The sequence below is a fragment of the Panthera leo genome, chromosome B2 (assembly GCF_018350215.1).
Source record: "Panthera leo isolate Ple1 chromosome B2, P.leo_Ple1_pat1.1, whole genome shotgun sequence".
Classification (NCBI taxonomy): domain Eukaryota; kingdom Metazoa; phylum Chordata; class Mammalia; order Carnivora; family Felidae; genus Panthera; species Panthera leo.
Genome location: NC_056683.1, coordinates 40,655,888 through 40,671,055, shown reverse-complemented (window position 1 = coordinate 40,671,055; position 15,168 = coordinate 40,655,888). Strand labels below are relative to the sequence as shown.

General features: G+C 39.6%; 1 protein-coding gene, 1 long non-coding RNA gene and 1 pseudogene across 2 annotated transcripts in view; 1 reads left to right on the top strand and 2 right to left on the bottom strand.

Moving 5' to 3' along the window:
* Positions 1–15,168, bottom strand: part of BICRAL (BICRA like chromatin remodeling complex associated protein) — an 81,057-nt gene that overhangs the window by 50,542 nt on the left and 15,347 nt on the right. The window lies entirely within an intron of this gene.
* Positions 1–15,168, top strand: part of LOC122219922 — a 31,166-nt gene that overhangs the window by 9,596 nt on the left and 6,402 nt on the right. The window contains exon 2 of the long non-coding RNA XR_006202611.1: positions 3,842–3,995. This is a non-coding gene — a long non-coding RNA (uncharacterized LOC122219922). The remainder of the gene's footprint in view (positions 1–3,841; positions 3,996–15,168) is intronic.
* Positions 1,199–3,062, bottom strand: LOC122219921 (annotated as a pseudogene).

The following is a 15,168-nucleotide window of genomic DNA, read 5'->3' as shown; positions in this document are numbered from 1 at the left end:
GAGAGAGAGAGAGAGAGAAAGAGAGAAGAATAGAGAGAGAATCCCAAGCAGGCTCCACACTATTAGTGCAGAGCCTAATGCGGAGCTCGAGCTCATGAACTGCGAGATCATGACCTGAGCCTAAATCAAGAGCTGGTTGCTCAACCAACTGAGCCATCCAGGCACTCCCTTCCCCCAACCCCCCTTTTGTAAAGAACCTATTCATCGTATAACAGGAAGTTTGTGCCCTTTGACCAATATCTCCCCATTTCCTAAACCCAGCCTCTGGCAACCAATCACCAACTGAGTATGCTTCTGCAAGTTCAACTTTTTTACATTCTACATATAAGTGAGATCATATAGTATTTGTCTATGTTTGTGTGACTTATTTCACTTAGTTTATGCTATGCTTTCAATGTTCATCCATGCTGTCACAAATGGCAGGGTGTCTTTCTTTCTTATGGTTGAACAATATTCCAGTGTAGGTATATGGGCATGTGTGTGTATAAAACAACTTCTTTATCAATGTATCCATCGGCAGTTACTTAGGTTGTTTCCATATCTTGGCTATTGTGAATAATGGCGCTGTGAACAGGGGGTGCAGATATCTCTTTGGGACAGTGATTTCATTTCCTTCAGCTATATATCTGAAAGTGGGATTCCTGGCTCATATGGTGGCTCTATTTTTAATTTTTTTAGTAATCTGCATACTGTTTTCCGTATTGGCTGCACCAATTTACGTTTCCACCAACAGTGCACTAGGGTTCCATTTTGTCCACATCCTTGCTGACATCTCTTGAGTTTTTGCCATTCTAGCAGGTGTGAAGTGGTATCTCCTTGTTGTTAGTGAACATTTTTCGAAATGAACCTATCATCCTTTCCAGTATGTTGGCCACAAGATGGCAAAAGCTCCAACAGGATCAGGCACCCCAGGCCCTTCTCCTTGAAACCTACTTTAGTTTTCCAAGAAAGTGTATTTTTTTGAAGACCAGGTTATTCCTATGGGAGAACAATCTAAAGTGGAAAATAATTCTACTTAAGCCTAGAATGCACAATGGGGCTAAAGTCATTTCCTGCTCTTCCCCTACATGCTAATTCTAGCCAAACTGCCACTCTCCTGCCCCCAAACACAACGTGCACTCCCCCCACCCTTGTCCAGGTGACAATTTTCTTACCTGGAATGCTCTTCCTGGTAGCTTGAACCTCTGCGAATCCTTCTCTGACAACCTTAGGATTCTCTACCTAGAATTCTAAAAGCAACCACCATGTCTTTCGACACTGATCAGACATTACTCTCTGTGGTTATCCTCGCGACGCCTATCTTCTATTCTCAACTAAAGCACAGCCCAAATTTAAGTAAAAAGAGTCTAGAGTGCTTTGAGAAGACTGATGAAGAGCAGCTAAGACACCCATCCCGAAGCTGAGCAACTTTTAGACTGCGTCGTGTTTTTTGGCATCAGTGAGCTGGAAACACTGGCTCATTACAGTAGATTCTAGCCTCTTTTTTTTTTTAAGCATAAATTTCCCCACAAAGGGAATTTTATTGAGGGCACTAGTTTACCTGCCTCTCAAAAGACCAACTGCAACCAAATGAAGTGAACATAACCTCAAGGTTTTATTGTGTTCATGATGTAGCAAAATAAGCTTAGAACTGGATCCCTTGGCCCTTTCTCTCATCTCCTCCCTGTTCAAAATGCTTGCATCTCTTCATAGCCAGCATTCTCTTAGATCTGCGTTGGGTTCAACACATCCAAGCCTCCACACAATCTTCTTTTGTAGTTTGAGCCTTTTTCTGGAAAATCGGCTTAGTTTGCCCACTGTAGCCACTGTTTCCTGTCATAACGCCACTTTCCCTGGGCATAAAGAGGATCTTTGCCTTTCTCGTACTGGGTCATTTTGTGTGGTTGGTGCTCACCCCACTTCTTGCAGAAAGTGTGGTGGGTTTTAGGAACGCTCACCATGGCTGCAAGAACGCTATTGGCACGGAAAGAAAAAGCTCTAGCCTCATTTTGAATCCCTGCCCACCCTACCCTCCCTGTAATGAAGGGACCCTTGGCTCTTTGCCATCTTGACCATGTCCCCCAAACTATCACATCACTTTTTAAATTCTTTGGCTTTGCACTTATCTTTTTGAGAAGACAGACCTTCCTACCCACCTCCAAGTGGCCAACTGACAATGCCTGCCTATTTTTTAAGGCTTGGAGTAAAATTATACTATTTTTTTTAAACCCCCAGGCAAAATTAATTGTTTACTTATTTGTATCCCCAGAGCACATCTGACATGTTACTAGCATCTGACAGGTGTGTTGACAAAACTTTGTTTTTCTGGTCCCCTTGTTAATTTACAAGTTCCATGAAAGCTGGGGCAGTTTCTTTCCATCTTTGTATTATCTGAGTTTTGGACAATGCCTGATATAAACGTGCCTAGTAAATGTCTTTTACTTTACTGAATAACTTTACTAAGATTTTGGTCTAAATAACTAACTTTTTGACGGGTGATGTCAGTTCCTTATTATTTAGTTGCCAAAAATATACAGCTAGGCTACCCATGAGCACTTTCTCGCATCACAAAGCACAGGATTTGGGATGCAGTGTGGAGCGTCCAATGCCCAGGATCTACTGGCTTATGCTGGGCCCTTACGTATCTAGACAGCCATTCCTGCTGCGTAGAAAAAGTCATGAGAAGTCAACTGACTCCCCATCTCTGCTCCAGAGCAGATGACTCAATCTCTGAGGCATAAGGAAGTGTCATTTTTTAAGATTCAGAGGACAAAAGGATTGTGTATCCTTCCATAATAATCTATTTAGTATTAAATAAACTTCCCTAAAACAGGGATTTGCGTACTAAACATAAACAGAATAATTCCTTCGAGTTCCCAAATCTTTAGCACAGTCATTTATTATGTTAATAATAGTTGTGTTCCTTAAAAGACTCACAAGTAAAAGTCTAAGTTGAAGAGTTTCTGGCACAGCCTTGAATGGCTTTTGAGAGTACCAACACTAGACCTTACAGGGAAGAAAAACAACTCAATAATATGGGAAAAAAACAGATGCCCTGCCAAAAAATGTTGTTATAATTTACTATGTTTTATTTATTTTTATTTTATTTTATTTTTTTAAAGAAAAATTTTTTTAATGTTTTATTTATTTTTGAGATAGGGAGAGACAGAGCATGAACAGGGGAGGGTCAGAGAGAGGGAGACACAGAATCTGAAACAGGCTCCAGGCTCCGAGCTGTCAGCACAGAGCCCAACGCGGGGCTCAAACCCCCGGACCGCGAGATCATGACCTGAGCCGAAGTCGGCCGCTCAGCCAACTGAGCCACCCAGGCGCCCCATAATTTACTATGTTTTAAAAGAGACTGAACATTTTAACGACTATGGAAAATAATATACAGGAAATTATTGAGAAATGATACAAAGAAATGCTGCTAGGGGCGTCTGGGTGGCTCAGTCAGTTAAGCGTCCCACTTGTGATTTTGGCTCAGGTCATGATCTCATGGTTCGTGGGATCAAGCCTGGGTCAGGAATCTCTCTCTCCCTCTCTCTCTGTGTCTCCTCCCCACCCCTGCTCACGTGCATGCTCAATCTCTCAAAATAAACAAACATTAAAAAAAAAAAAAAAGAAATGCTGCTAGCCTGATTGCTATTAAATATTAAGTAAAGTGAAATTGAAACTATCTTTGTGATAAATCACGATACTTCAGTATATAGAATAATACATATTAAAAAGATAAGTCAGTTCTCTTCAGTTATACTACTGTTTCAGTTAAAGAATTCTTGTATTTTACTTCCAAATAAAAGGCGAATTTCTGTTTTAATCATTGACTGCCACATTTATTACTTTCTTCCACTAAAAACAGTCATTTAGAGCCTTAGCTCCAACAACAAGCTGACTTAGCAAAAGGAAGCAATGCCAACATTGAAACTAACCACCCAGAAAGATGAACGAGTATCAACCAAAAACACATTAGCAAAAATTTCAGGAACAGGCATTGAAAAGGAGAAGAGCCAAAGGTAAGTCTTACTTACATCCTCAGATTCTCTGTCTCTCTCTCTCTCTGCCCCTCCCCTGCTTGTGCACGCACTCTCTCTCTCCCTCTCTTTCTCAAGATAAATAAACTTAAATTTTTTTAAAGTTTTATTTATGTAAGTAATTTCTATGCCCAATGTGGGGCTCAAACTCATGACCCTGAGATCAAGAGTCGCATGCTCTTCCCACTGAGCCAGCCAGGCACCCATCTTTCAGAGAACAGCTTAATGAAATAAAAGTAAAAACCCTACCAATGTGACTTTTTCTACTTTTAATAACAACGGGCATTACTGTGCAGTACCAGTCACAACAAATAGTAAAAAAGACTGCTTTTTGCATTCCAATCCTACAGTCAAGAATTCACTGAAATACAGCATGGTAATAATTAAGCTATTAAAGTAAAAACTGCTGAATCTTTTTCTGTATTTCCTCAAAATAATAGGATGCCATTGTTATCCATTAGTGTAGTTTGTAGGTACTGTTGTCCCTATGTGTGGAACTGCTTTTAAAAGATACTTTGAAATGGTAGTAATTATAAGCAAAAAATATTTTTTATTAGCAATCTGGTTAAAGTTATTTTGCAAACTCTTGAGTCTCACTGCTCTCTCTCAATGAGTAACATTCAAAATATTTTGGTTTTATGGTATGTTCCAAGAAAAACAAGCCCTATAAAAACAGCTAACAATATTTAACAAACAAAATTCCATTTTACGAAGTCAATGATGTTAACCAAGGAAGAGATGTCCAGGGTCCCCTTCAGTAAAAGTAGATTCACAAGGACGACGTGTGCACAAAATAAATTTTTTAAGGGGAAGAAAATGAGAGAAATTTTTTTAAACTTAAAAATGATTTAAGGGGCAACTGGCTGGCTCAGTCAGCAGAGCATGAGACTCTTGATCTCAGGGTTGTGAGTTCAAGTCCCATGCTGGGTGTGGAGCCTACTTAAAAAAAAAAAAACAACCCCAAAATGAACAAATATTTTTAAAGAAGGATTTAAGAAAGAATATGAAGAAATATACTGTATTACTCCAAGCAAAATTTCAGTTTCTACAAAAACTTTTAGAGGCTGAATTAGGGGCGCGTTGGTGGCTCAGTCAGCTAAGGTGTCTGACTTCAGCTCAGGTCATGATCTCCTGGTTCCTTAGTTTGAGCCCCACATAGGGCTCTCTGTTGTCAGAGCAGATCCTGCTCTAGGATCCTCTGTCTCCCTCTCTCTCTGCCCTTCCCCCACTCACGCTCTCCCTCCCTCTCTCAAAAATAAACATTACGAAAATAATTTTTTTAAGAAGCTAAATTAATCTCATTTTTCTACACTCCATTTAAAAGATATAAACTTCTATCTAATGAAAAGTCTTTTATAAACCCTAAGAAATGCCATGTGAAGGGAATTTATATTTGTACTTATTTCGATCAAAAGACTACAAGGAACAGAGTTTCAGTTGGAGAAGATGAGAAAGTTCTGGAGAAGGATGGTGGGGATGGCTGCACAACAGTGTGAATGTACTTAATGCCACAGAACTATACGTGAAATGGTTAAAATGGAAAATTTTATGTTATGAAAACAATTTTTGAAATAAAAAATAACAATAAAAAATAAAGCATCCATGAATATTCTTACTAAAAAAAAACAAGGCCATAACTAGTGGTCCGTAACTAGTTGTAGATCTATCATCAAAAAATCTTTTTTTATTTTTATTTTTATTTTATTATTTTTTTTTTTTTAATTTTTTTTTAACGTTTTATTTATTTTTGAGACAGGGAGAGACAGAGCATGAACGGGGGAGGGTCAGAGAGAGGGAGACACAGAATCTGAAACAGGCTCCGGGCTCCAAGCTGTCAGCACAGAGCCGGACGCGGGGCTCGAACTCACAAACAGCGAGATCATGACCTGAGCCGAAGTCGGCCGCCCAACTGACTGAGCCACCCAGGCGCCCCCAAAAAATCTTTTAAAAAAAATGTTTATTTATTTTTGAGAGAGAGACAGAGCATGAGTGGGAGAGGGGCAGAGAGAGGAAGAGACAGAATCCAAAGCAGGCTCCAGGCTCCGAGCTGTCAGCACAGAGCCTGACATGGGGCTCGAACTCACGAACAGTGAGATCATGACCTGAGCCGAAGTCTGACACTTAAATCTCACTGAAGGGAGATGAAGGACCCAGAGCTCATCGGTTAAAATTAACCCTAGAAGCAGTGGTGTGAAAGAAGTTGAGGCACTTCACCCCATAACTACTGACAGGTACCAGATATGGCTGGGGGAGGAAATCCCCCAAAGGAGGGAGGAGGTTTCTTGACCCTTTGTGGGCCTTTTGGCTGTCTGGTGAAGGCTATGGATCCCTTGCCAGAGTAATACTTCAAAGTTCATAATATATGTAGGACTTTAAAAAAAATGCATTCATTTAAAAAATAAAAATAAAAAACACATGTATAAAAATATTTAAAAATTGTGATACAGTTATATATGTGATTCTTCATCAACACATTCTTACAAGATTTAGTGGTGAGTCTAGTAACTACTACCTTTTGGAAGATCGTAATTTTTTCAGGTATCTGCAAATGTAATGGGACAAAAAATATTTCTAATAGTAACAAATTCCCAGGCATTGTTAATTCATGGTTTGGGTTGCCTTCATTCATAGATTTAGGAAATGATAAATTTCAACTGGAGTCTAATGAAAGTAACATGCAATTTTCTTCATATCCAAGTTCATGGTCTCCCCTCCCCACACTTCTATCCACAGATCCTTTAGGGGTCGGTCCATAGAGCCTGTGCACTGCTAGGGCCCAGGGCACTTGTTCAACATGTGAAGTGAATAAACTCAATGCAGTAACAAACACAGTGGGATTCTAAACATCTGAATATCATCCACAAGCTATTTTTATACTTGCTAAGCACAGTCTGGTCATTTCTAAACACTGTTTGATGTAATTTTTGCAAAGATGTTGAAGGTGCTGCCAGATACACAGGATGGTAGCAGCAAGCTGGCAATTCCAACTGGGCAGAAAGGACACTCTCCAGCATCACCAAAGTTATCAAAAAATTCCCGGAGTAAGGAAGTCAAGTAAAGCTAATATTTTGCATGCTTAGTGGAGAGCAACAGAAACACATTTTACAACTTACAAGCACAAGACTGCAGTGGAAAAGCTCATCAAAATTCTCAACCTTGGACCAGTGTAAAACACAAAGGCAAATTTCATGATAAACATGCAACAATCTTTTCTGGTAAGCTTATCAAAATCCTAGCTTCATTCTCCTGAACATCCGAAGTGGAAAACAGTTACATAAATAAATCACGTACTTTTCTAGTTTTTATATGAGTGCTCAGAATTGAATGGACCTCTGAATTAACACCCTTTTGTGTACTCACCTTTTTTTTTTTTTTTTTTTTTTAAGAGAGAGAGAGCTCGAGTGGGGGAGAGGGGCAGAGGGAGAGAGAGTGAGAATCTTAAGCGGGTTCCATGCTCAGCTTGGAGCCCAAAGTGGGGCTCAACTCTCCAGCCCTGGGGTCATGACCTGAGCCAAAATCAAAGAGTCAGAAGCTCAACCAACTGAGCCACCCAGGTGCCCCCAAATATATGTATATTCTTTTTTTTTTTTTTTTTTTTTGGAGAGAGAGAGTGCTTGTGAGCACAAGTGGGGGAGAGGTAAGACAGAGAGGGAGAGAGAATCCTAAGACGTTCCATGCCCAGTGTGGAGCCCAACGTGGGGCTCAAACCCACAACCATGAGATCACAACCTGAGCTGAAATCAAGGATCAGATGCTCAACCAACTGCACCATCCAGGCACCCCTTACTCACTTCTGGGCTATTCTGCTATAGATTACTTACTGTACCCTCAAATAAGGGAGTCAAGTAACTTATAGACGGCCTCCAGTGGTCTAAGAACAAAATACTAAATTTATTTTTAAGGCCAACTCACTGTGCGTTTTTTTCTTTAATTTAAAACCACTTCATTCTCAAAGTAGCAGTCACATGTACCAGAATTGAATGATGTTAGGGGAAACTGTATAACTAATTTAGAACACAGTCCCATCTTCTAAGACATTGGTGCCTACAATACAACCCTTTTCCTTAGGGAAAACATAAAAACTTTTCATTTGGCTTGACCCTATCTTATATCACTTTTGGGTTATTTAAAATAGGACAGACCTGGGGTGTCTGGGGGGCTCAGTCGGTTAGGTGTCCGACTTCAGCCCATGTCATGATCTCACGCTTCATGGGTTCGAGCCCCACTGTTGGGCTCTGTGCTGACAGCTCGGAGCCTGGAGCCTGCTTTGGATTCTGTGTCTTCCTCTCTCTCTGTCCCTCCCCTGCTTGCACCCTTTCTCTCGGTCTCCCAAAAATAAATATTAAAAAAATGTTTTTTTAATAATAAAAAATAAAATAGGACAGACCCGCCCGGATAGACATTTTTCCAAAGAAGACATACGGATGGTCAACGGACACATGGAAAGATGCTCAACATCACTCATCACCAGGGAAACGCAAATCAATCACAATGAGATATTACTCCACACAAGTCAGAATGCTGGCATCAAAAAAGACAAGAAATAATAAGTGTTGGCAAGGTGGAGAAAAGGGAACCCTCACAAACTGTTTGTAGGAATGTGAACTGGTATAACCACTAAGAAAAATAGTATGCAGTTTCTTCAAAAAAAGTAGAAATAGAAATACCATATGATCCAGTAATTCCACTACTGGGTATTTACCTAAAGAAAATGAAAACACTAATTGGAAAAGATATATGCACCCCTATGTGTATTGCAACAATATCTGCAATGGCCAAGATAAGGAAGCAACCTAAGTGCTCACTGATAGATGAAGATGTGATATATATATATATATATATATATATATATATATATATATATTTTTTTTTTTTTTTTTTTTTTTTTTTTTTTTTTTTGAGAGATCAAGAATCAGAGCATGAGCAGGGGAAGGGCAGAGAGAGAGGGAGACACAGAATCTGAAGCAGGCTCCAGGCTCTAAACTGTCAGCACAGAGCCCAATGCAGGGTTTGAACCCACGAACCGTGAGATCATGACCTGAGCCGAAGTCGGACGCTTAACCGACTGAGCCATCCAGGCGCCCCAAAGATGTGATATATAAACACACACACACAACACACACACTGGAATATTACTCAGCCATAAAAGAATTAAAAAAGAGATCCTGCCATTTGTGACAACATGGATGGACCTAGAGGGTATTATGCTAAGTGAAACACGTCAGACAAAGAAAAATATATGATTTCACTTATATGTGGAATCTAAAAAAACAAACAAAAAATAAATCAGAAACAGATCCATGAATACAGAGAACAAAGTGGTGGCTGCCAGAGGGGCAGGGGTTGGGTGGAAAGACAAAATGGGTGAAGGAGGGTGGGAGACATAGGCTTCCAGATTATATAATGAATAAGTCATGGAGGGCAAAATATACATCATAGGGAATATAGTCAATGGTACTGTGATAATGTTAGATGGTGACAAATAGTAGCTAAGCTGTGGTGGGCATAGCATAATGAATAGAGTTGTGGAATCACGACGTTGTACACCTGCAACATTGTGTATCAATTATACGTCAATTAAAAAAGGTAAGATATGGGGCGCCTGGGTGGCTCAGTCGGTTAAGCGTCCGACTTCAGCTCAGGTCACGATCCCGCAGTCTGTGGGTTCGAGCCCCGCGTCAGGCTCTGGGCTGATGGCTCAGAGCCGACGGCTCAGAGCCTGGAGCCTGTTTCAGATTCTGTGTCTCCCTCTCTCTCTGCCCCTCCCCTGTTCATGCTCTGTCTCTCTCTGTCCCAAAAATAAATAAACGTTAAAAAAAAAAAAAAAAAAAAAAGGTAAGATAGACCCGTAGTTCTATTCTTGACATTATTCGGTATCATTCTTTTGGACAAATTAGAATAATTTTTTCCTTGAGGAGGCAAGCTGGTGCAGCCACTCTGGAAAGCAGTTTGGAGGTTCCTCAAAAAACTAAAAATAGAACTACCCTACGACCCAGCAATTGCACTACTAGGTATTTATCCACAGGATACAGGTGTGCTGTTTCGAAGGGACACATTCACTCCATGTTTATAGCAGCACTATCGACAATAGCCAAAGTATGGGAAGAGCCCAAATGTCCATCGATGGATGAATGGATAAAGAAGATGTGGTGTGTGTGTGTGTGTGTGTGTGTGTGTGTATATACGTATATATATATATATATACATATATACGTATATATATATATATATATATATATATATACGTATATATGTATACACACACACACACACACACACACAATGGAGTATTACTCGGCAATCAAAAAGAATGAAATCTTGCCATTTGCAACTATGTGGATGGAACTGGAGGGTATGATACTAAGTGAAATTAGAGAAAGACAAATATCATATGACTTCATTCATATGAGGACTTTAAGGGACAAAACAGATGAACATAAGGGAAGGGAAACAAAAAGAATATAAAAATGGAGGGGGACAAAACAGAAGAGACTCATAAATATGGAGAACAAACTGAGGGTTACGGGAGGGGTTGTGGGAGGGGGGATGGGCTAAATGGGTAAGGGGCACTAAGGAATCTACTCCTGAAATCATTGTTGCACTAGATGCTAATTTGGATGTAAATTAAAAAAAAGACACAAATTAACTTGCCCAAGATTAAAAAAAAAAAGAATTTTTTCTTGCTTCATTATGTCTTCAAAGTCGTGCCTAAAGAACACCCTACTTCCCTCTCTAAATATTTAAATTATTAGATTTTGCCTCACTGAGTAAAATTATTCCCCTATAAAGATTTGTCATTATTTAACTTTTCCTTAAACTTCTAATGATAGTTTGCAACTTTTGTTAAAGATTCCCTTAACATCCATATGCTTTTTCTTTAAGAAAGCACGTAGGTAGCATGATATATTAAGCAGTACCATTATAATTACTATACTAATGATAATGAGGACTGGATTCAACGATTACTTATTTATTAGGTAAGTCTGTCCTGCAGGGCTAAACAAACATAATAATATGTCCCAGCTTGCGAGTAGCTGGTAATCTTATTAGAAAGGCAAGAGCTACATCTGAAATAATTTTCCAAATTACAGAAAGCATTATCAATATGCAAGAAAATAAACATACTAGCATGGGTATTTACAGTAAAATTAAGTCCCTTTTATTATTAGTTGATATACCAAGGCACATGAGATAATAAAAACTGTAATAGCAGCTAACATTTACTACTGGCCTTCCCTCTGCTAGGCATTTCACACAGCTCTAACCCTTCTAACAGTCCCGCCAGGTACGCACTATTATCTCTATTTTTACAGGGAATATAAGATGCTTGCCCAACACTGCAGAGTTTGTAAGTAGCAAGACAGAGGTTTGAACTCAAATCTCTAATTCCCAAGAGATGATGCTTCTCATCTCTGTGGGTGTAAACATGATTTTTGGAAGGTTCAATTTCTAGAAATGTGTCCCATACCAAAAGATAGCAATCGAGAATCTTGACATTTTCTCCCACAGCAAAAACCTCACTATTCCATGAATGAAAATTCTACAATTAAAAAAAAAATTTTCAGGGGCGCCTGGGTGGCTCAGTCGGTTGAGCGTCCGACTTCGGCTCAGGTCACGATCTCACGGTGAGTTCGAGCCCCGCGTTGGGCTCTGGGCTGATGATGGCCCAGAGCCTGGAGCCTGCTTCCGATTCTGTGTCTCCCTCTCTCTCTGACCCTCCCCCGTTCATGCTCTGCCTCTCTCTGTCTCAAAAATAAATAAACGTTAAAAAAAATTAAAAAAAAAATTTTCATATATATACAGTATATGTATATATATGTGTGTATATATATACATTCACTGTATATATATGTACATATACTGTATATATATATATACAATTTCATATATATACTGCAAATACCCATGTATGTGTATTTATATATACACATACACAGACTTCCCGGTAATTCATCATGCATATCAGACCTCTTGGTTTTTAAAAGTCAATGTTTCATATGTTACCATTGCCACAGAGCCCTCCTTTCTTACCCAACTCCACCCCCAACACCTATTAATTCCTGGAAGGTCTAGAGGAGCTCAGCTATCAAACAGAAATATGAGTCACAAGTGACAGCCACATACGATTTAAAATTTACTAGTAGCCATATTTTTAAGTATACTTAATATATTTAGTCCATAATATCAAAAAATATTTTGACTAAATGGAAAATATTAATATAAATACATTAATAAAATATTTTAATTTAATTTTTAACCATTCAACATGTAATTAACATAAAACAAATTAGATATTCTACATCATTTTTTTCAGACAAAGTCTTTAAATCTTACAGTACATCACAACTGGTGCCAGTCATGGCTCAAGTGTTAATACCCATATATGGCTAGTGGTCACCATATTGGACAGTCCCAATCTACAGATTTCTGTAGAATTTAGTTAAGGTAAAACACTTGCTTACAGGGCCATTTTCCCCTTGTTAGCTCTTGTGGATAGCCACAAAGTGGAACTTTTAAGAACAGCTGTAGTGATAGGAATAATATTTACCCTAATTATTTACATAGGGTTTCCTAGAGGTTTTGTCAATTTTTTTTTTATGCAAGAGGTGAAGGGAAGGGAGTTGCCACAGCCCTTATTTTCACCAGAATATACCCTGCCCACCATACATACATGTGCAGATTTAATTTGAAACAGGAAAAAAGTTGATCATTAAATATCAGTTCCAAAGATAACCCTAGTCTAGCCATTGAGCTGAAATAATCCTAATCTTCTAAGAAACAAAGTTAAATTTTACATGCTTCTCACATATTTAAATACCTTAATATATGTTTCTAAAAATAAGTTATTTCTGGCTCAGTGGGTAGAGCATGCAACTCTTGATCTCAGGGGTTGTGAGTTCAAGCCCCACACAGAGCTTACTAAAAAAAAAAAATAAATAAAAATAAAAATAAGTTATTTCTTTCTGTTTGTGTCAAATGACCATAATTATTACATGGGGAAAAAAATCCAAAAATTATTTGAAAATAAAAGCAAGCAATTTGCTAAAAGGAAACTAAAGCTGATGCTGAGAGCTTCTGGATCAGGTATCCTCACAGAAGCCTCACATCTGGCTCACGTGCCCATTTTTATAAACCAGGAACCAAGACTTGCTCTTGGCCGGTGGTTCTCTAGCACCTGGGAGGTTGTTAAAAGTGTGAATTCTTGGGCCCATTCCAGACCTACTGGATCGGGAACCCAGGGGGTGTTAAGCCGTCTGGGTAATTCTAATGCACACTCAAGTTTGAGAACCACTAGATCAACATGGAACTGGTACTTAAACCATCTGTTTAACTCCAAAAGTTGTGTACTTTTTAGAAGTTTTTTGTTTTTGTTTCTGGTGGGAAGGGGTTGGGAATATCTACACGCGCACGCGCGCGCGCGCGCGCGCGTGTGTGTAGTAAAATACACATAACATAAAATTTACCATGTTAACTATTTAAAAAAAAATTTTTTTAATGTTTCTATTTATTTTTGAGACAGAGAGAGACAGAGCATGAGCAGGGGAGGGACAGAGAAAGGGGGGAGACACAGAATCCGAAGCAGGCTCCAGGCTCTGAGCTGTCAGCCCAGAGCCTGATGTGGGGCTCGAACTCACGGAGTGTGAGATCATGACCTGAGCCGAAGTCGGACGCTCAACCGACTGAGCCACCCAGGCGCCTCCCGCATGTTAACTATTTTTAAGTGTATCGTTCAGTAGTATCAAGTCCATTCACATTGTTGTGCAACCATCTCCACCACCCATCTCCAGAAGTCTTCACCTGGAAAACCAGAAACTCTGTCACCCATTTGACACTAATTCTTCATTCCGCTTTCCCTCCAGCCCCAGGCAACCACCACTGTCCTCTCTGTCCCTATGAATTAGACTCCTCTAGGCATCTCATAAAAATGGAATCTAGAAGTAGAATCTAATTTCACTCAACCCCTACAGCTGCAGAAAAGTTTGGAAAGTACGGAAATTTCTAAAGAGGAAAATGAAAATCACTTATGATACCACTGCCTAGAGGTGACTGCTAGGGACTGAACTGTTGTCTCTCGCCAAGCTGGTGTCTGAAACCCTAACCCCCAGGATGACTGTGTTTGGAGACAGGGTCTTTATGAGGTAACTGAGGTTAAATGAGGTCATAATGGTAGGGCCTTAATCTGATAAGGCTGGTGTTTTTATAAGAGGAAGAGATACCGGAGCTCCCATGAAGACGCAGTGAGAAAACAGCAGTCTGCAAGCCAGGGAGAGGGCCCTGCCCAGCAATCAAATTGGCCGGCACCCAGATAGATGCTGGACTACCCAGCCTCCAGGACCGTGAGAAAATAAACTTCGGTTGTTTAAGCCACCCATCAGCCTATGGTACTTTGTTACGGGCTCTGGAGCTGACTAATGCCGTGGATGCTGTGGATGATTTTTCAGTCTTTTTCTTTAGTACATTTTTATTTTTTAGGTATATTTTTATACTTAAATGAAATCAAAGCCCATATGCCTTTTTTTTCACTTTCCCAGCATTTTCTAAATCTTGTGTTCTGCAGAATTGTGTTCAGCAGGACCTTAATTTTTGGAAACTGGGTTTCAAAGTGACGTCAGGTTTCTGCTGCTAAATTCTCAGAGGATCTTCTATACTAAACTGGGAATGTCAAGATGGGCATCTGTTAGATTTGATCTCTAAATGTCTGGGGAGGGAAGGAGGAAACTCTGTATTATATCTCCTGCTGTTCTGATCAAAGTATACTACTGGACAGCTAATAGGAATTTCAAGGGGGCAATGCCCAGTTTTGGAAGGAAATACTGGCTGACAGGAGCAATTCACTTCAGGCAAAAAGTTCATTTCATTTCCTAAAGGAACCATTCATTTATTCATTGTTAGCAGATTAGTCTAATGAAACACTGCTTTAATATTACTTTTTATAATAACTTTTATTATTTTTTCAATTTTTAAAAGTTTATTTAGAGAGAGAGAGGCAGAGAGGGAGAGAAAGAATCCCAAGCAGCCTCCATGCTGTCAGTGAAGAGCCCTGCGTGGGGCTCAATCTCATGAACTGTGAGATCATGACCTGAGCCGAAACTGTCTGACGCTTAACCGACTGAGCCACCCAGGCAGGCGCCCCTATAATAATTTTAAAAAGCAG